The following is a 20,636-nucleotide window of genomic DNA, read 5'->3' on the forward strand; positions in this document are numbered from 1 at the left end:
CACCACGCGGTACGTCGTAGATCGTTGCGCAGCTAGGTGCTCGCGTAAACTGGACACGAACGAGAGTGTGGCCTTTACACCTGTCGAGCGAGTATTCTCTTCCGTTTCGATTCCGTTTCAATTCCGTCTCGGTTCCGTTTCGATCGTCTCCGGAAATCGCCGACGATTCCCACCACCCTCGCGATCCGATCGGTATTACTGCACCGCTGGCCGTCTCGATTCGGCATTAGATTCGCGACTCGCGATGGAGAAAAATGCGAAATTAATTTCCGCCGGTGGGGAATTATTCATCGTATTACGGGAACGCGAGCGTTGAATTCTAACGAGACACGGTTTGCTCGTTTGCGCTTTGTACACGCGTACCCGTTCGTGTGTGTGTGTATGTGTGTGTGTGTGCGCGCGCGCGCGCGCTCCTAGGCGGTACACGGTATCTTTTTATAAAATCTTATTTGTCTCGCGAAGGTATTTCTCTCTCGCGGCGGTACGTCGTTTCTCTGGATTCAGCTCGGCGACCAAGTATCCGCGGGAGAACTAGCGAGCGAGCGACCGCTGTCCTTGTAGATTCTAATGCTAAATCCGTCTCTCCGAACCTCTCTCTATCTTTCGTGCAACCGATTGGAATGCATTACCAATGGTTTTAAGAACCTTGAAGCCACCGGCCACGTTTGAAAGTGAGCTGCACACAATTTCTTCCCCACCGGCGCGCCGCTCCGCGCTGTCGCGAGACTCGCCGCTCCGCTCCGCATAGTGCGCGCGCGGAATAATCGCTCGCCGATTTACGCGTATCGTGGTCAAAGTTCGGGGAAACCGCGTGCGCCGGGGACCTTCGCCAAACGAGTCTCTTCGCTTATCCGCGTGTCGGTCGCGTTTCCTAGAATTTTCACAGGGTTCCCCGTCCTTGTCTAACTTTCCACGATTTCGAACAATAGTTTGAACCAGCGATAGGCTCTCGCCTATCCGCCTCTGTTCGTTATCGACAGTCGAATCGATGGCGTGGCCAGCGATATCGCCACTCGCGATTAGATAGCCGCGCGATTAGCTGAAAAATATTTCGCCTCTCGCGCTCTCTCCTCCGCTCTCCGGATTTAATATCTGTCCCTGGCCGAACGCCGAGCAAACACACGCCGATTAGGTGGACTTCCGCGATGTCGAAGGTCGCCGGACGAGAGTAGGTGGTGGCTCTGAGCGCGGATAAGTAGGTTTCTAGGTAGCGAATCTTACGGCCGGCCGTTCGATACCGATCCGCGCGCGGCGCTCTCGAAACTCGCCTCGAAAAGTAGGCCTCAAGAGTGCTCGCGATCACCTCGCAACACGGGTTCCTAAAATCGCGATCGGTAGACCGGAAATTCGCCTGGCTCGCCGTGGTGCGAGGCGAGATCAACCGGGAGCTAGTTGGACGACGACCGGTTTTTGCGAACAGTGCGGAGCAGAGCAGAGCAGAACAGAACAGAGCAGAGCGAGAGCGGGGCGCAACCAGCAGAGCCGGAGAGCACAGGTCGTTTTTTCGCGCGACGTATCCAGCCGCGGATTAATTGATGTTTTTGCTGCGAAAATCGATCTGCGAGGCGCGTCGCGACGCGTGGCCTTCGAATACCTGTCGCGGATGACGTCAGGCCCTTCTAAACAGGAGGGGCCCGGGCGGCTAAACATGGCCGACGGATTTAGGCGGCCAATGGGCGGCCTCCGACCAACGGGGCCCCTTTCTAAACGCATCTGGTCCCGCGGCGCGCGCCGTCCCGGTCCTCCCGAAAACCCGAGTCAACGAGCCTCTCGTGCTATCGGCCTGGTTTCGAGAAAATGGACGGCGCAAAATGGCCACTCGAAACCCACCACAGCCCATTCCCGTTCTCATCGTTTCGATTTCGCTTGACGTGTACGACGCAAAATTCGTGTTGACGTCGCTCGCTCTTTTTCCCAGCGATGATAGATCGAGATACTTCCGCGAGCCCCATTCGGTATGCGTATCTCGCCGCCGCGGTTCTAGGCGAATCGCAAAAAACCTCCGACAACTCGCTCGCCTCCTTCTCGCCGAGAATCCTCGAGAATTCCGCGTTTCGTCGAGGGACCGCGAAAAATCGTGAGATTATCGACCGACGCGAGCTCGTCGGGCCAATTACCGTCGCTAGAACGCGCTCTTCGATTGCAAATATTTGCGCTCGCGCTCCTTATTAATATTTATCGCATGCAAACCATTCCAGCGACCTCGCTGCGTATCGCCTGCGTTTCCCCGGCGATCGGTCCAATTTCCGCGATCGCGCCGATCCATCTTCTCGATCCGTCCTTCCTTTGTCTCCTCCGAAGCACCACCGAAGAATTCCTGAAGATTCCTCCACCATTTCCGCGAGGCCATTTATTCGCGTTTAGTGAACTAGATACTAAACAATGATTATAGAATAATTGTAAAAGTCCGCTTAATCCCGATAGACTGGACTTTCGGATCTTCATGTAAATTTAAAATTATCATTTGCATGGAATAGAAGCCAAATATGTATAATACGAAGTTCCGTCTTCCATTAATGATGCTCGGATAAACTGCGCGGCTCTTTATGCATTTATGCCATGTGCATGTGAAATGCTAGAAAGCATTTATATGTATGTATTATTAAGGTACGATACCAGTGTTAACTTCCTACGGTGAATCTTCCAACCAGCAAAAGAGATGTTCCTCCCAATTGAACTTTCAGAAAGTAAATAGGTCGAAGTTTAATCATTGGATAGCGTGGAATTACTATAAATAAAAGTTCTATAAAACACAATAATATGCATTTTCCACGAAATTATCCTCATAATTTCAATAATGGAATCGGTCAGTTTGATGGTGGTCCTTCAGTTTCAAAATTTACCCTAAAAACATATAAAAGAAAACTTTTTAAAAACCACGCTTATATTGAAATACACTAAAAAGAAGAAAATAATTTTTTTAGGAATTGGTGACTATAAATAAAAGCGTAGAGCGCTGAACTATATTGACGTAATCTTTGTGTTTTTAAAAAGTTTTTTAAATATATTTTTCTATTTTCTACTTTTAGTCTTTTTTAAATGGAACGCAAGACATGGAAATATGCGAGATAGAATGAGGGGATGACTCCGAGAGACAACGTTTCTTGATGGAGTTCAAAATTGTCCGAAATGGAACTGAATGAACGGAATACCACACTGAGTTCCTTCGGTGCGAAATTGGTCAGTGGAATGGGAACGCGTAGTGGAGTAGGGAGCGCTGGCGCGCGGAGTGGGGATCGCTGAACGCGATGACGTACTACCGAGTGTCGCGCGACGAGGTATGACAGTTAATATTAAAATTTTTGTTCTACTGAACGCACAGTTTTTTTTAAAATTTGTTTTTTAATATTGCATTGTCATCCACTTCTGAGGTATGTTTAAATTTTCAAGCCTGTAGCTCATCGGGAAGTGATTTAAAATTCGATTACAAGATTTGGCGCATACAACAATGACAACGACAACCTCGACAACTCGGCAAGCTAATATAAGCATGGTAAAATTAAATCTAAAAACGATAAAATATCTTCTAAAATTCTCCACCGTTTCAGTCTACTCTAGCAAATGCGACTATGGAACAAGCCATTGGCGGCCTTCTCGAAGAAAGCGCGAATGGGTTAAACAGAGGATTTTTTCGGAAGGCAAACACAGTAACCGAAGGTAGCTACAGTGAATGAATCGAGTAGGGAGCGGGCCGCGCGCGGGCCCGGCGTACATCTATCCGCGTAGCGGTCTGTTTCAGCTGCTTCGAGCAGAGGTGAACGCCGAGCTAGTCCCAGTGTGTGGTAATCCTCGTTTGCAAGATGTTTACGTAATTTCACCTTTTTTCGCATGCATCTCCGTTGATCGAGCACCCGCCTCTGCCCCCTGTCCCCTCGTTCTCGCGGCGAATCGGCGCGGCTTGTTCCCCTTCTCGCATTCAACCTCTTTACCGATGCACGCGAGGAACGGTTTATAATGCCGCCATTAACGGACGACGTCGTGTTCTCACGACAGGGACGACGAAGCTTCCCCCTGTTTTCTTTCCCCTTTCCGAGAATCAGCTCGGCCTCGAGTGCGTTTTCCAATCGACGCTCGTTTACTTTTCCGCGATTTCCACGGCCCTCATTCTCTTTCGAGTCGAGCCGAGCCGAGCTCGCGGCCGACAAGCTTATCATTTCGAAATTCCTGTGGGAGGCTCCGCGCTGCTTTCGGAAAATCTACGATGCGGTAAGGTACATATCATTTTCACGATCACACAGGAGGAAAATCCGCGGGAAAAATCAAGTCACGAGAAAAAGAATTCTAGAGCCAGTTCGCTTTGTAATTTCGGAGGCGCGTCGCTTTTGAAAGATTTTTCCTGTACAAGCGTCTTCGCGATCGCAGGAAGGATCTCGTAACCCGAGGGGAAATCCTCGAAGGAAAAAATGGAGTCTCGGTCGCGAAGAGCAGCCGGTTCGTGTGGAAAATGGGTGTTCCGCATGCGATACTGCGTGTCCCGAGTCGACAAAATTCTCGAGCCGGTCGCGAAACGATCTCCGGTGGTCGATCCGCGATCGATTCTCCCTCTCCTCTTCTCTCGGTCTCTCTTTTTCGTTCTCTCTCTCTCTCTCTCTCTCTCTCTCTCTCTGGTCTTTCCGCGATCCGGTCCTCTCCTCGTCTCCGCTCCCATCGGCTTCGTCTTCTCATCACGGATCACGGCCGGCGAACAGCCGTGCGTGAGCTCCTACTTTTTGCCGGCCGACGACCGGCCCAGCCTGCCGTTCTCAATGATTTCAAACCCGTTTCCACGCACGCTGCACGTACAAGCATCCGTCTTCCATCGCTCGATCCTGAAACAAAGTCCGCGAGCCGCTCGGACTTCTCTTTAACGGAATTCCACCGCCGCAGGAGGTCGCCGCGCAACCGGAAATTTCGTACTCGTTATGGATCCAGTCGTACGCTCCGCTAAAAGACGCCTCTCTCTCTTCCAGACCAGATCCATTTCGCACGCTGCTGCCAGCTCTCCACCCGAATGTCCTCTTCAGTGGCCTCCATTGATCTCGATACCTCTTTCTTTTCGTAATGTTTAGAAAATAACGCGAGACAGAAATTCGCACTGTCTATGGAGAAGCCTAATATTTACTAGTAGGAGAATTGAAGGGTACAGATACGTTACTTTCGTCCTGCTAACAGTATCGAATTGTTATTTCATCTCGATACCTTGCAATTTATTTACGAGAGATTAAAGTCTTGGATTGGGTGATGCACGAAACCCTCGGAAACCTGAACCGGACCCAGCATCCTCTGGAAGGGTCTGCGGGAAGCGTTTTCTCGCATATAAAGTTGTCGGAGCTTTGATTGTCCGGAGGGTACCCGAGGAACCTGGTGTCCTGGATTTCGTTCTGTGCTCCTACCGCTGGCCGCCGATTAGAGCAATGATAGCCTGCGACGATCCGCTTCCTGGACGGAACTCTCGGAGCAGATTTATAATAATTATCTGAAAAGAACGAAACGCGTGCTCTCCTGTGCAACAAATTACAGGGGAGCATTAGAGCGGTGGCATCGAGCTGACGGTAGGTCAGTACCTTCTGCTTATTCGAAGCCCTCGCTCCGTTCCTTTCTTTTTCTCCCTCCGGTGATCCCCTTGCCGCAGCCTCGACCGCTTGCTTCTGCCTTCTGGCTTCTACCTTATACCTTCTACCTTCTACCTTCTACCTTCTACCTTCTGCCATGCCGGCGCGGTGTTGTTCAGCTCGCCTCGAACCAACCCGGTCATTCCCAACCGACCAAACTGGTTTCGCGTCGTTTTCCGATGTCGCACCGAGAGAATTTGATAGATCTCCTTGCGCCTTATCCCGATCACGACGAGAGCGGGCCTTATTGCTCGTCCGAATTCCGAATGCCAGACGGTACACGCTCTTTCGCAAACGGAACTGTCGCACCCTTCTGTACCAACCTGCAGAACACAGATCTTCTTTTAATTAAAACTCACTACAGTCTTGGTTAAATGGATTCTTCAGATTCGACTGATCTCTTCAGAAATTTCAGTTGAATCTGTATCAGTCTGTCCTCCACCTCATGAAGCCTCGACAGTAAGATCTCTTTCCACAGGATCAGCGAAAGGTGTGACAAATAGTTGTAAATCTATTCCCAGGTCTTGAAGGAATTATTAATAAATTTATCGTCTCCCGTCGTTGTACCGCGCACATTAACCCATGGAAGGCGGACCATTTTTGTAACTGTAGATCAATGATGCTGAAGATTTAATTAGCAATTTTTGAAGTATGTCTATTTATTTAACCTCTTTCCGTATTTGAGCTATTGGAATATGGGTATACAATGAACCACTCACGATTAAATATAAAATGGAATTTTATTCTATATAATATATATGAAGGCACGTTGTGAGGCACGTCTTTACATGATATACATACATGGATCGATTGATCGATGGATTATTTACATGGATCGCTCCAGAAAATAACAGACATCGATCTAAAAAAACAAGTGAGAGTTGAGGATCCAATGACGCAGACAGCATAGATGCAATATTCATTTGTATAGGTGCTCGAGAGTCAAACAAACTGAATTTGTCTACTAAATAACAGTAGATTATTTTTGTCAATTTGTTTCTTAAATAAATTCCAACATTAACGAGCCAAATTCGTGACAAAGATTTGAAACAAAGTCCAACGAACATGAATGTTACGCCTTGCTTTTTAGTTGAAATATGTATATTTGATTCGTTTGTAGTAAATATTTAAGCATTCAAATAAACGTAGCCATACACTATTATAAAAACAAATGTTAGGGAATAGGAAGGAATGCAATAATTAGGTTAGTAATATGTAATTGGGATACAAGCAGAGTGGATTAGGGTAGGAATGATTGAGACAAAGAGAAAGAGTGAGTGAAATAAGATAGATACGTAAAGTTAGCTTAATGTAAACCAAGCCACATTTCTTAGCTATTAAGGCTGAAATAAAGCAAATACAATACAATCAACGTAGCCAAACAGAAAATATAAATTTTCTTTTCTCTTCTACGACCGTTTTGGGGATAGAGACGTTCTAATCACTGTAACTGTAAAGAAAATGTTACGGCAAGGGATTAATTTAATCGCTAGAGATTGAGTAACACTGAACAGGTTCGAATATCTTGCATTAAACCCTTTTCAGCAAAGACGCGTCGATTTTCCGTTGACAACCAAGGATTCTGATAAGGGATACTGTCGCCGAGAGTCGGGTGAATTATCGAACAGGCACAACGGCGATTTTTTCGTGGCTGGTTTGCGAAACGGGACAGAAGCCAGGAGCAGAGGAGGATCGAGCGTTACCGCAGCCCCGTGCATCGTCGAATTAATGCGCGAGCGTGCAGCAATAATTCTGCCCTGTCCAAGGACGAGTCGAACGGCGGCAGGTGCTGCGAAACCGTTGCCCCTGCGGCCGGGAGAGAATTTTTGCTCGGAAACTCGAGCGACGCGACTCGGGAATTGCCTGGAATTCAGGTGAATTTCGCTACGGGTCGGCCTAATGAGGAATAATTTAGATTTCGGATAAGGGAGGAGCCGTTTGCCCCGTGTTGTGTGCCGCTGCGGTTAGATTCGACTCGGTTGCACTCGTTTCTGTTCCATTCGGATTACGTTCTATTTCTTCGGTGTGCCGGTGCTTAACCGTCGGCGAAAACGTGGCAACACATTTCCTTTTTCTCGTTGCAAAATTACAGACGACAAAGAAATTGTAATCGCTGCAAGCTTCGAGCAAGTCATAGTGCGCGGGGTTAATTGACACCTGCGCGATGGGCGGAGCCTGTAAACCCATTTGCGCTCTGAATGGACGAACAAATTCAATCTGAAATGCTCCATGGAGATGTGCGAAAGATTTTTCGGGAATCCCAGCCCTCTATCAATTGGGCATTTCGGATTCGAGAAGTTGATCGCCTATTTAGCCGTCGTGTACCAAAATCGCTAGGTGCGTGCACTCGTACGAGACAAACGTTTCATCCCCTAATTTATAGACACGTGAATCACGATTCGCGTAAAAGAGTGGGTTAACTGGTTGGAAGATTGATGAAATTTCGGCTAATTCGTTGTCTTCGCGGATTGCTCTGGTCGTCGTAGATGCTCCTTTCCCGGCGGTTTAATTTCGAGCGCGGTTATTCGAGTCCTGGGGACGGCCGGTGGTGTTTTTTCTGTTTCCGCGAGGACCCCTATCCGTTGATAAATAAAACCTACGGAAATAAGCAATCTCTTGGACCGTCGGCGGACGGCGCTGTCGAGTAGACGACTGTCACTCGTTTCAACGGGCGTATTCTACTTACGCGGAAACAGGCTCGAGCTCTGAAGCGGGTTGCAGGAAACGGGAAACGGGAAGCGCGGGTGCGGGAAAGCAGGAGCAGGAGCGGGCGCGGTCTCGTCGAGCTTTATCTAATTACCAGAGAGCTTGCTCGCGTTCCTCCTCTCCCTTCCTTCCTTTTTTCATTTGCCGCACTTGTAACATATTGTACCGAGGGGGCAGTTTGCCGGAGGACATAATAAATTCCTCCCTCGGCTTCGCTTTTCCTCGCTCGCTAGCTCGCGGCCTCCGCCTCCTCCGTCTCCCGGCCTCTGTCTTCCCTTTGGACGCGTCATCGGGGCCACTCTTGCCCCTGTCTCCGTTTCCAATTCCCTGGTTTCGCTCTCTTCTCTCCTCCTCCCGCGCTGTCGTTCGAGGAGAGGAAAAGCTTCGGGAGCCGAGAAGGGGGTGGGGGGAGAGGGAGAGAGAGAGCGAGAGAGAAGAACAAAAAGAGAAGAGAGCAGAGAGACAGAGTCGGGTCGCCCGCCGCGTAATTGAAACGTCCTGTACACGCCTATAAGGCAGAAGGAAGCCCGTTGCAGTTCATCAGTCATTCCGGGAGTATACGCGGCAGTCATCGCGGACGCATTTGCAACCCCACAGAGCGCGAAATGACGTGGATGCCGGATGGCGGATAGCGGGGGAGGGAAACGGATGGCCGCGGGTCGAGGGGGAGGGGTTCACCGCGAGCGGTCGGGGGTGTATTCGCCCCCTTTTTTCACCCCCTTTCGCCCCCAGTTCGCCCCCGTTCGGGCCTCTGCACGAGGGGACGCAGCCACGGGGAGAGCGAGAGAAAGAGAGAGAGGATAAGGTAGACACGCTCGTTCTGGCATGTGTGTACCGCACTCTCCTCTCCTCTTCTGTCCGCTCTGCTCTGCTCCGCTCCGTTCAGCTCCGCTAGCCGGCTCGCTCGCGTACTCGTCGTGGGGTAGGTCGTGATTGCTCGGCGATACAAAGGATGGACAGAACCCCCCTGGGCACCCTTCCCTATTACGCTGCTGAAACTCCTCCGGTGGGAGAGCGCTCGCCCTCCCTCGCCTTTCGGAGCCAGCAGGCCTTTCAGTTCGTAAGACAGAGATCGAACGAGAACAGAGGCACACCAGCAAATTGAACTAGCCACCGAAGACGCTCCCAGCGAACCGACACATCCGTCACCGTCGCGGTTTCCGCGCTGCGACGCTTTTGACAGCGTTCCGCGGGCGAATCGCCGCCTCCAGCCTCTTCTCCTTCGCCTTTGTCTCTCGCCATTCGGTCACGGATCGTCCGCGGAATCTCGCTGCACGCCGAATGCCGTAATGAACCCTTGATAACCGTGCCGGTAACCCCGAAGCGCCGCGCCAATTGAAAACACCTGTATCCCCCGCCGCAGAAAGGAACAGTTATATGTATGTATTTATTCAATCTCGACCTCTCGGTCAAGAAATCTGGCTTGGCTTACATTATTCATTTCGTATCACTAGACCGCGGATCTTCATGCATTTACGGGTTCTGGAAATGTTCGGAAATGCTAATTCATTGGTTGCAACATTTCGATATACATTATAAAATAGAAGCGCTGCACATTACGGTACACAGAGCACAGGTGCGATATGAAATTAAGAATCAATCCTGAGTCCTCGTTAGCACCTCGTCGAGATTACGCGTAACAGTGAAGTTGCTCCCTGTGAAAAGACTCGCAGACACGTGGATACGGTTTCAGATTTAGTTAATTCGAGACAGCCCTTTCCGAGTCGTCCTCCGTTCCCGGAAACAGATATCCTCGGGGCCTCGCGATCGTCTTCGCCGATTTAATAACGACGCAAAGCTCGTCGCTCTTTTTCTCTCGTCGCAACCACCCCTCCCTTCTCCGCGCTAATCCTCGGGCAGGATTTGCCGGTCTGGACGAAATGATTGGGGGCTCTATGATCCCGTGGTTCGCCGACGTCCGCGAGGACAGGAAATTCGTCGTCGCATTGTTTTTGAAGTTTCAATTAAACGCGTCCGCCGTCCGCGTTCCGCCGACGCGGCACCGTTGTGCTCCTCCGGGTTCTGCCACGCTCGTTCAAAGACGACCCCCCTCCGGGGCAAAAGAGATAAGCCGTTTCTCCCCAGGCCGCGGGAAATCTTTGCGAAAATTGCTCCGGTCTCCGGCCGTCTCGCCGTTTTCCACTTCTCCCGGATGGATCTCCAGAGACGCGTCCGTTAATTAAATTAATTCCAATAGCATTTTTCCAGCGGCGTCGGTGCGGCGCTTCGGCGGTACGCTGGCGTACGCGAAATAAATTACGCAAATTCACAGCGAACGCGCGCACCCGCTCCGCTCGCTCGCTCGCTCGCATTCGTCCCGCAGCAGCCCGCTCCGCATTCCTTTACGCTACTGGGCGAGCTCTCGCGCGGGCTCGCGCGCGAGTAACAGGGGCCATTAACAGCCAACGTGCTCCGGTAATTAACGCTTTGCGTTCAACGTTGAACGTCGAGCGCGTTTCGCGTGTCCCCTCGACCCTTCGGCGGATCGGCCAGCGTAGATCCGAGAGATAGAGTAAGATTTTCGCATCGGCGCCACGAGAGAAAAACACGGAGGGGGGGGGGAGAGGGCAAGGAACGCGGAAACTGGAGAAAACGAGACGGAAACCCGCTAATAAAAGCACCCCTCAATGAGAAAGTCTTGAACTGCGCGGCGGAGACGTTGCTCGAGCCGAGACTCGCGTCCGTTTGTTCTGCGCCGCTCTAGCGAGGTTCCGTTAAAGAAGGAATTATATTGTAATCGATGTAATTTGTGAAAACAACCGCGGATCGAGGGAACAGGAATCGGGACGAGCTGTTGCGGGAAAAATTCCCGTCGTTCCTCCTCCTCCCGTTCCATTCTTCGCGTCCGGGAAGAACACGGGGAGCACACGTGTTGGCCGGGTGAGCCTTGATCCGCGAAAACGGGGAAAACAGCTCTGCTCCCTTCGCACCTGCGTCGCGATTGCGTCGACCGCCGTTGAGCAACAACCCGGCGTCCATTAGAGACGTGTGGTAAGCGCCGTTTTTATTCGCCGCTATAAATAACTTCTTTATTTGAGCGGATGTTAATCGTCGCAGATTAGTCCGTGCCGAGAATATCTTTTCCTCGCGAAACGAGGCGCGTATCGCTCGCCTCGGTCAACAATCGAAAGGAATCGCGCGCCAGGCGAGAGGAGAGGACTCGCATGCGCGTGCATCGCGAAAAATCAAACTCGCCTCGGCGGTCACGACACGGACAAGCCGGGAGTTCGAGATACCGATTTTTCTCGCAGACGACGACGCCGCTCCGCGTCGACCAAAGGAAAAAGATTAATTTGTTGAAAACAAGCGCTATCTGGCCAAGCGTTGTTGGACGACGGGGGAGGGCCGCTCCTCTCTCTCTCACACTCTCTCGCGATAAGCCTTATCGAAATAATTACGCTATCTGAAAATGTCTGTTGCGCGCTCGCGAAAATCCACCGTGTGTGCGTGCCGAGCTCGAGAAAGTATCTCTCGCCGGGCAAATAAATCCGCGATCTCCTCTCTCCGTCTCTTTCTTGTTGACACCTGGCATCGTCGCCTCCACCGACTTATGCGAATACACGCTTTCACGGACCGATCTCGAAAATTAACCCTTCCGTCGCGTTCACTCACTTGGTATGCTCGTGTCTTTCTTGAGAAACGTTTCTTCTTATTTGTCTGTATAGGTACATATTTCATTATTATTATTAGACTGCGGATCTTTATGCAAAATAAAAAATGTTTGCATTGATTGCAAGACACAGGAGCCAAATAGAACATTCTTTTTTCTTTTAATTGTGTTATCAAGCTGAAATTAATACACTGATGTTCTTGAATCTTCGTAATTCGTCCACTGCTTTAAATTGCACGTGTCCATTTTTGACATAAATACATAAAATCCGCAGTCTATTTATTAGTTATTAATGTATAAACGGACCGAAGCCCTCTTACACAAACGTTTACAATAGAAAACAATGAAAGACTACTCGTATAATAACACAGAAGGAACATGCACAAAAACTAATGGTACAAACTATATGGTATTATCCTATAATCCTGCGTAATTGTTTTTTAAACATGTGCAAAGACTCGAATAAAAAATCAATACGATTATAGAGAGTGCTAGAGTCTGCAATAATGCGATTTATTGGATTAATTAATCCATAGGTAGATCTGGCTTTGAGGGTTTGAAATCCTGCTCTAGTTCTCAATACACGTTCAGGTACATAGAAATTGATTTGCGCAAGTAGAGAGATACAATCAATATAATTATTAATTAAATTAAAAATAAAGCTCTGGTCGGATACTCTTCTTCGAGCAGACAATGTTTCTAGGTTCATTGAGGTTGATATTGTGGAGTAATCATGATCAAAGAATGACATTGGATTATTTAGGATATGATTGGCGGATTACGGATTTTATGCGTTTACGACATGAAGTATACTGTAGAACGGGCAAATGTTCATTTCACGTAAAAATCCGCAGGTTAATCACTAAAACACGGAAAATATTGTCGTCACGTCGAACGTGGTCACTGGCGCCATTGCTTAACACTAATCCTCAGAAAATTAATAACTTGGAACAAGGATCTATTACTGCCGAAATGTACTAGATTATAGTGTAAGGCGATCATTATCCAGTAACTAACAATTGTCCATACGAGTTATAGAATATTTCTTTAGAAGATTAGGTCGCGCAAAGGTCGGAAATTTAAATATCCCTTGCAGGGTCGTATCGACCCGAGAGTGTTAAAAATAAAATGGAACTGCATCGAATTCTAATAAACCTTGCGCTTTAGCGCAGTCTAATCGTCGCGCGTAAATCCGATCTTCGACGCTTATCGTTCCGCGACGACGAGCTTTTAATAAACAGGAATCGTTACTACACGATTGTCGGGCGAATCATCGATTTAGGAGTAGAAGCCTTTATCTCGTGCTCAGGGTTGCGCGAGTCGCGAAAAATATTGGAAGCTCTCGAACGGTGGCCTTGATCGAGTCTGTTTGCTAGGGCCGCGTTATCGCACGGTCGGCACGCCGATTAGTTTTCCTTTTCGCGGAAGGCGATCGCTCTAGAACACGGGCACGCGCTCGGCTAGCAAAAAATTCCCGGGCTTTTCGTAAGACAAGATAAAGCGTATCGCTGTTTTCGTACGCGAATCCGTCGCGTTAAAACCGCGAACTCACCTGCTCGAGGGAGCGCACGCCGCCTCGCAAAGACGTCCTTCTACTCAAAATATGTGTAATGAATATTTTCTTGTTAATTGCTCAATTTTTAATTATAATTTCACTGACTCTGAAAGAGTGAGCATCGATGGAACCGATTCGCCACGTATGTACTACGTTGTTGCATATGAAATGTCCGATTTTAGAACGCAAATGTTCCAATGCGTTTCGATCAAGAAATACTATTACAGTTGACAGGTTCATTGTACGTCACTTTGAGGTACGAAGCTTACGATCCTATCTTGAATTTTAATTTACATATATAAAAAAATTCCCTTTCAAATAAATTTGACGTCAACATCGATCAGTGCGATTGTCGCGTGCTCTTTTTGTATGTGTGGAGAAATAACATATTGAATGAGTGACTGGGTGTAATTTAAAACAGCAAAAAGGTTACAACGATTTCAGAGTGCTAATCTATGAATATTTCTCAGCTTATTAAAATTATTAAAGTAAGAATAATCTAGTTGTGTGGCTCCAGTCACTTGCAAGTAACAGCAACTATTTGTTGATAATAAAGAAAACTACAAAATAGAGATGACAATCATGTAAACGAAGCATGTGTGTGACCAGAAAATTCAATGTCTACAATCACACAATCAAGAAACGTGTGATTCTTTGATCAATAAGAAATAGTTGCGGTTGTTTAATGTTACTGTTCGAAATCGGACATTTCATATGCAACGACCCAATAGTAATTCCCAAAGTTTCCAGCGGCTGCTTGTCTGTGTCGATTTCGCAGTTGCTTATCGTGGGAAAGGAAATACTTCGAGCGATGGAAAAATCCACGATAACGAGAAAAATACGCGAGATCGTTTGGTGACGCTTCCAATCCCACCGCGGCTCTTATCTGGGCTTTAATTAGCGTACGCGTTATCTCGTTTCGGCCGGAGAACCGATCGGGCTTTCCTCGGGACGTTAGCAATTTTTCCGACGATCTGTCGGAGTCGACGAGACAAATAGCGCGTCGCGAGGGCAGCGGGTCAACCAGTCTCGAAACTCTCTCGATTTTCGTCGAACATTTTCGGTCCAATTATTTCCGAGTTTTCTCGAGCTCTCGCGGATCGTTTCTCGAGGAGATCCTCGTTTTTTTTACCTCTCTCTTTCTCTCTGTTTCTCTTTCTGTTCGACGGCGGCAACGACTGTTTCCCGCGCGAACGATACAAGAGTTCCCTTGTACTCGATACGGGGTGCGCGAAATGCCCGATGGCGTTTCCATTTCCGCGGCGAGATAAAAATTGCGCGAGTTTGCGCGACACTGTCGCTCTTTCTCTCTCTCTTTCCCTCGCTGTTTCTTTCTGTCGTCGCTCTATTGCCACGGGGAACGAGCGAGAGAGAAGACAGAGGACAGAGAAACTGCTCTCGATGAAAATCGGACCCCGAGAGTCTCGTTACCGAGCTGCTTCCAGCACCCCGTGCACGCGGAGACCACGAGGTCCGATGTCGCGACACAATTTCTCCAAAGAGAACGATTCCTCTCAAGAAAAGCCACTGCTTTTTCAAACTTGCAATCTCCACTACACCGTTCCCCGAGTGCCGTTGTATTTACTGCTGATTTATAAGTTTCTGTTGCAAGATTTTATTGGGCTGGCCGCGAGGTATCCTCGTGTTTTCTCTTTTCGGTACGTTGATCTTACAGAAACAAATAGATAAAACGATGGCGGAACTTGTTCGAGCAAAATGGTCCGAGGTACGTACATCTCCTACAGTTTCGTTTAACCTCTCAACTGGCCATGACAGCGAAAATTCTTCCCTCTCTTCTTCATTCAACAAATAATTCTTTCGCTTTGTCCATGATATCCGTAGCGGTAGGAATTATATCAGATTTAGGTTCATTGTGTGGCAACCTTCTTGTTATGTCCATTTCATTATCCATGCATTATTCAATTGTGACGAATTTTTTTTCTCAAACACTCAGAGTCTGTTCACTTTTAAGTTGTACACTGCAAAAGATTGCAAAAGATCGTTTCCCGACGTGTGTCTTTTGAATTGGCGTAAATGAATTAATTTACAGTAAGGAGCATGACTGATTCCGCACACTTTAAATCAGAACAACTTTTTTATGGATGGACCAAACGACTTCAATTTCTCTGTAAGGCTAGAAGAATTAGTTTAGTAAATGATGCGTAAAAAATATGTTGAAAAAATGCATTTGGACGGAACTGTTGAAAACAATAGTAAAAATTGATGTTTACAACTTTTTTAGCTGTGCCAATATAACGAAAAATCAGAAGATGTGTCTGGTCAACTGGTATAAATTATGTACGCTCCGAAAATTTCATTGAAATTGGAAATATGATTAAAAGTGGTAAAAATTGCAATTTTTCAAGATTTTCTGACTTTTTACCAATTTTGATTGTTTATAACTCGTAAACCAATTAACCAATTTCAATGAAATTTTCGGAGCGTATATAATTTATACGAGTGGACCAGACACATTTTTTAAACTTTCGTTATTGGGCCAGCTAAAAAAGTCGTAAAAATCAATTGTTAGTATTGTTTTTCACAATTCCGACCAAATGCATTTTTTCAACTTATTTATCAGACGTTATTTACTAAACTAATTAAAGTGTGTGGAATCAGTTATGCTCCTTACTGTACCTGCGTGATTGAGTCAGCCCTTTTCCTGCCCTAAGCGCAGCAGATCCTACCTCTATCCCTATTTTCTAGCCCCAACAATGAACGTAAGAAGATACGAAAAGTGCTCGAGTTGTACGGCGCATCCGAACAATGCAAAGAAAAATTGACGCATGGTATGTAAAAGGTTGCCCACCTCTGGCAAAAGTTAATAAAATTCGGAATCCATTGAAAAATTGCCAAACAGTTATAAGACGGAATGAAAGACCATGATTTACGGATGGATCAGGGCCCGAGGGTATTAAACTTTGGATAACGATAGGGACATTGGCCAGTGTGCAGTGGGAGCGATTCTTTACCCAGGTCTGCGAGTGTAATGCGACTGCACCGTTGCACAAATAACGGCGGATCGCTGCGCGCCGGCCGGCCGGCTTACAAATTGATCGAGCTTGTCGATCGTCCGTATCTCCAAAGATCAATCCGCCCGGCTATCTGGCAGAGAGCGCGTAACGTCGTTCTGTTTGAAGTAGTCGGGCCGAAGATCTCGGTGCGAGATGCGCCGATAACCGATACGGAGCGGGGTGCATCGGGTGCATCGAACGATGTAACGCCGAGCGGTTGCCGCAACCAACGACATGTTTGGGACACGTGTTGGAATGCGACGTCGTCGTCGTCACCGTCGCGGCTGGAACCGCAGACTATACGGACCGAACAGAACGGTCACCGACACACATATTCGTGACGACGATAATTCACTCGGGGACCCACCTTTTTTTGCGACAGACCGACTGGAGCCAACAGGGCGAATGAGACGAGAGGAGAGGCAAATCTCTCTTTCTCTCTCTCTCTCTCTCTCTCTCTCTCTTTCTCTCTGTGCCTGGTAAATATCGGGAACACACCGCTCCTGCTGCAGGCCGCTGACCCGACTCGTCGCGTGCGACTCGATTACGCCACTATCTGCGCCGTGTCCAAGAAAAAAATCACCGCGCGATCGAAATGCCCAGCTAAAAATACAACCGGTCGTCCGTTACCGCGAATCTTCGCCGATAACATCTTCGTCGGCGACGGCAAACAGCTCGGGCACCGATCGTTTCCTCCACCGAGACCGATTCCATCTCCCAGCGAAGATAGATCAACCATAGATCCGCCGGGCACGCCGCACACTCGACCTGATCGAGGAGTCTCGTTATTCGGGCACCGGACCCCTTCAGACTCGACTGAATTCCGCGGGAAACGCTGTACTAATGCTTGAGCACAATCGTGTAACAATAACCATCTGTATAACCAGATGCCCTTACCAATTTCGATTCTACGTTCGATAGTCCATCTAAATCTAAAATCTAACAGAAGCGCGAGGAAATCTATCATGTCGCCACGATAAAGATGGCGTTTGTTTGTCGAATAACGAGTATACTAATGTTGGAAAAAAATTGCAGTTGTTGAATGAAATTTAAGAGAGTGCGCGGTGTAGTACGAGAACAAGCACCAAAATCTTCAAAAGGGGTTTATACCCAAAGTAAACCGTATCAGGGCCAATCACTATAATCTTGCTGCCTTTCTGTATCGAGTAAATATTGTCAATGATCCTAGTTGTAAGTGTAATTATAACTTCGAGGACTTACAAGGGAAGGACCCCAAGTGTCCCACTTCGATTTTGATAATTTTTGGATCCCTAATTATGTATGCAAAATATTAGGTGTAGTTACTCAATACTTTCAAAGATATAAACAATTAAAGTTTCATACCTTGTTGATAGTTTTCGAAGTTCCATTAGCCGTGTAAGCAGGTTGCGTGAAACTTTAATTGTTTATATCTTTAAAACGGTTAATAGCAAAAATTTTTTTTTTCTCCTAGACGCACAGTTTTTTTTCAAAATTTATTTTTTAATATTGCATTGTCATCCAGTTCTGAGCTATGGTTAAAGTTTCAAGTCTCTAGCTCATCGGAAAGTGGTTTAAAATTCGATTACAAAAGATTTGACATAGATACAACAACAACTCGACAAGCTAATATAAGCGTGGTAAAAAAGCACAAAAATCTAGCTTAAAAATGATCACACGAGTGCTCGTTCTTAGAAAGAAGCAAGACAGTCAACAGGTTAAGAAATTTGACATTGACAAAGGAACTCTGTGGCCCGTTTCAGGCTACCATTTGCCTTCAACCGCCAGGGGACCAAGAAGACAAACCGATCTACGTATAGTTTGCGAGTCAGGAGCGTCTTGCGCTAACTGTCTGAGAACTTCGACTCTGTTGCACTCGAGAGGCGGCTGCTACTTACGTGATTTGTACCACACGAATTAGCTACTCTCTACAGAATGGGTGGACAAGAGTGAATTTTTCAGATTGGTTGCTCGAGGTCTACGAAAGCGGGCAGCTCGTTTTACGAGCGGACAGGCGAGTAATAATCAGTTTTCACGACACAAGCATGGTTAGGCAAGGCTGGATCGGAGAGCGGACACACGAGACGAGATAAAAGTCGGCGAATCCTCGTCTCGGTGTCGAGCGCGCAGCATATGCGGCGACAGATGGCACGCACGCCGAGAGGCACCTTCTTCGCGTCGCGCGTCGTCGATACCGAAAATGGAGCTCGAGAGAATCTGAGAAAAACCTTGGCTGCCGAAACCGCCTCCCGTGGAATCTAGCCCGTGGTTTCCTTCCCGCGGAGAAGTTGGACAAGCTGAAATGTGGGCTTGGGCTGTGCGCGTGGGCCACCGCGTTCGTTCTCGGTCGACCCTTTCGAGCGGCGAGCCGGCATTCCTCTCGATCGACCGTAAAAATCCGCGTCGAAGGCTAAATCTCGAACTGGCACGGCTCGTCGCGGTGTCAGGCCTGCGAGCGCCGAGCGAAAGGGTTTCTGGATAACCCGCGAACAATATTTTCCGCGGGACCATCGAACGAAGAACCGTTTCTTCAACCGATGCAGCTGAACCTTGCGATTTCGAGAATTCTTCTTCAACTGCTGATGAAAGTTGAACCTTGAGGACAATGCTCCGTTTATTTCACGCTGGCCCAGGCTCTATTTGAATTTTACGCATTCATCACAAACATTAATAGGTGCAACTTTAAAAAAGAGTTTAAAAATACTGTTCGTCGTAAAAACTGGACGTCGTACACGAATACGTAATGGTTTTAATTAACCCTCAGCAGTCCAGATCGGAGTCACCACTAAAAATTGCTGTATCGCCACTAAAAATTCGCAATATCGTTTACATGATTAATTTTGGTACCTAATCAATAGACTGCGGATCTTGATGGCTTACGGAAATGTTCAGAAAAGGGCTAGAACAGAAAATTCGATAGAATTTTGTACAATTTTTATTGAAGTTGGACAGAGTTGGGCAAAAATTTAATCGACGATTGACGATTAACTTCATCCATCGATTGAATCAGTCTCCGATTTTTCGATGATTTCTTTTAATAAACGATTCACGATTCGCTTCATCAATCGCCGATCTTTTCGATGATTACTTTTTCAATCGTACACATCAATCAAACAATCTTGATGAAAATTTTAATCGATTAATGCCCAACTCTGGTTTCGGATCTACAAAGGCTGTTCCCATCAAAATAGGAGTTTATTTAATCCCACTTTCTTAAAATTTGCCGATAAAAATTGGAAAATGCATAAACATCCGCAATATTGTACGACTTATATCAATTTCATATCCACAAAATGAAAAGAATCATATACAATGGAGATATTCTAGGCCGGAAGAAAAGTTTAATTTCAAGAGAAGTGTACGTTGAAATAGGTCCGTCAGCAAAGGGTTAATGAAACCCGAACATGTGCATTGTCAGGTGGCGAAAGAAGAGAATGAGCGAAGAGAACGTAGGTTTGTCGCGTGCGATCGGTCGTAGAGGAAACGGCATCTTTAGCGGGAATGCAAATCGGGTCGGCACTCGATTCGGAGCGCAGCGTCGTTCGAGTAGGAGCGGCGGCCGATTCGTAATCGGCGGTTTTAAACGTGTATAATGTAATCGACACTGAAAGAGTCGGCCGCTCGTAACTTCTGACAGCCGGTGAATGGAAACGTGAATGGAAAGACGGGGCGCGCGCGCGCGCGCGCGTTGCGATCGGCACGAAAGTAAGAGGCGCGCGCGTTCATTCGCTCGGCTCGTGCAGGAATCACAGAGAGCTTGGCGGAGCCAAAAGTCAAAGGATCGTTCCTCGGCGACGACGATGGCGAGAGATCATTCAAGGTGGCCTGAGAACGCCGCAGGAAATCGCCTCGGACCCACGGACACGCGCTTTTATCGAGCTGAGCCGCGCCGTGCCGTGCAATGCCGTGCCGTGGTGAAATTATAACGGCTTTTTATTGAAATCGCGGCTGCTCCGCGCAACGTCTCCATTAGAATAACAGATTACCCGGCCGCGGATACGTTACGGGGGAATGATAATTGCCTTTAAGGGAATAGCTGCGTATTCCTGACCCGATGGTTATCGCGCGGTTGATTCCAGTCGACTTCGTATTGTCGAAGAAAACAACACCGAGAGCGGAATGAATTTTATAATCCTCCGACCGGAAGAGATTCCACGAGTTCAAAGTATCCTCCCTCGCGA

At 47.6% G+C, this 20,636-nt stretch overlaps 1 protein-coding gene across 1 annotated transcript in view; it reads left to right on the plus strand.

Annotated features, from left to right (window-relative positions):
- The window catches only part of LOC143216159 (uncharacterized), an 89,157-nt gene that overhangs the window by 33,535 nt on the left and 34,986 nt on the right, over positions 1 to 20,636 (plus strand). The window lies entirely within an intron of this gene.

The sequence above is a fragment of the Lasioglossum baleicum genome, chromosome 15 (genome assembly GCF_051020765.1).
Source record: "Lasioglossum baleicum chromosome 15, iyLasBale1, whole genome shotgun sequence".
NCBI lineage: Eukaryota > Metazoa > Arthropoda > Insecta > Hymenoptera > Halictidae > Lasioglossum > Lasioglossum baleicum.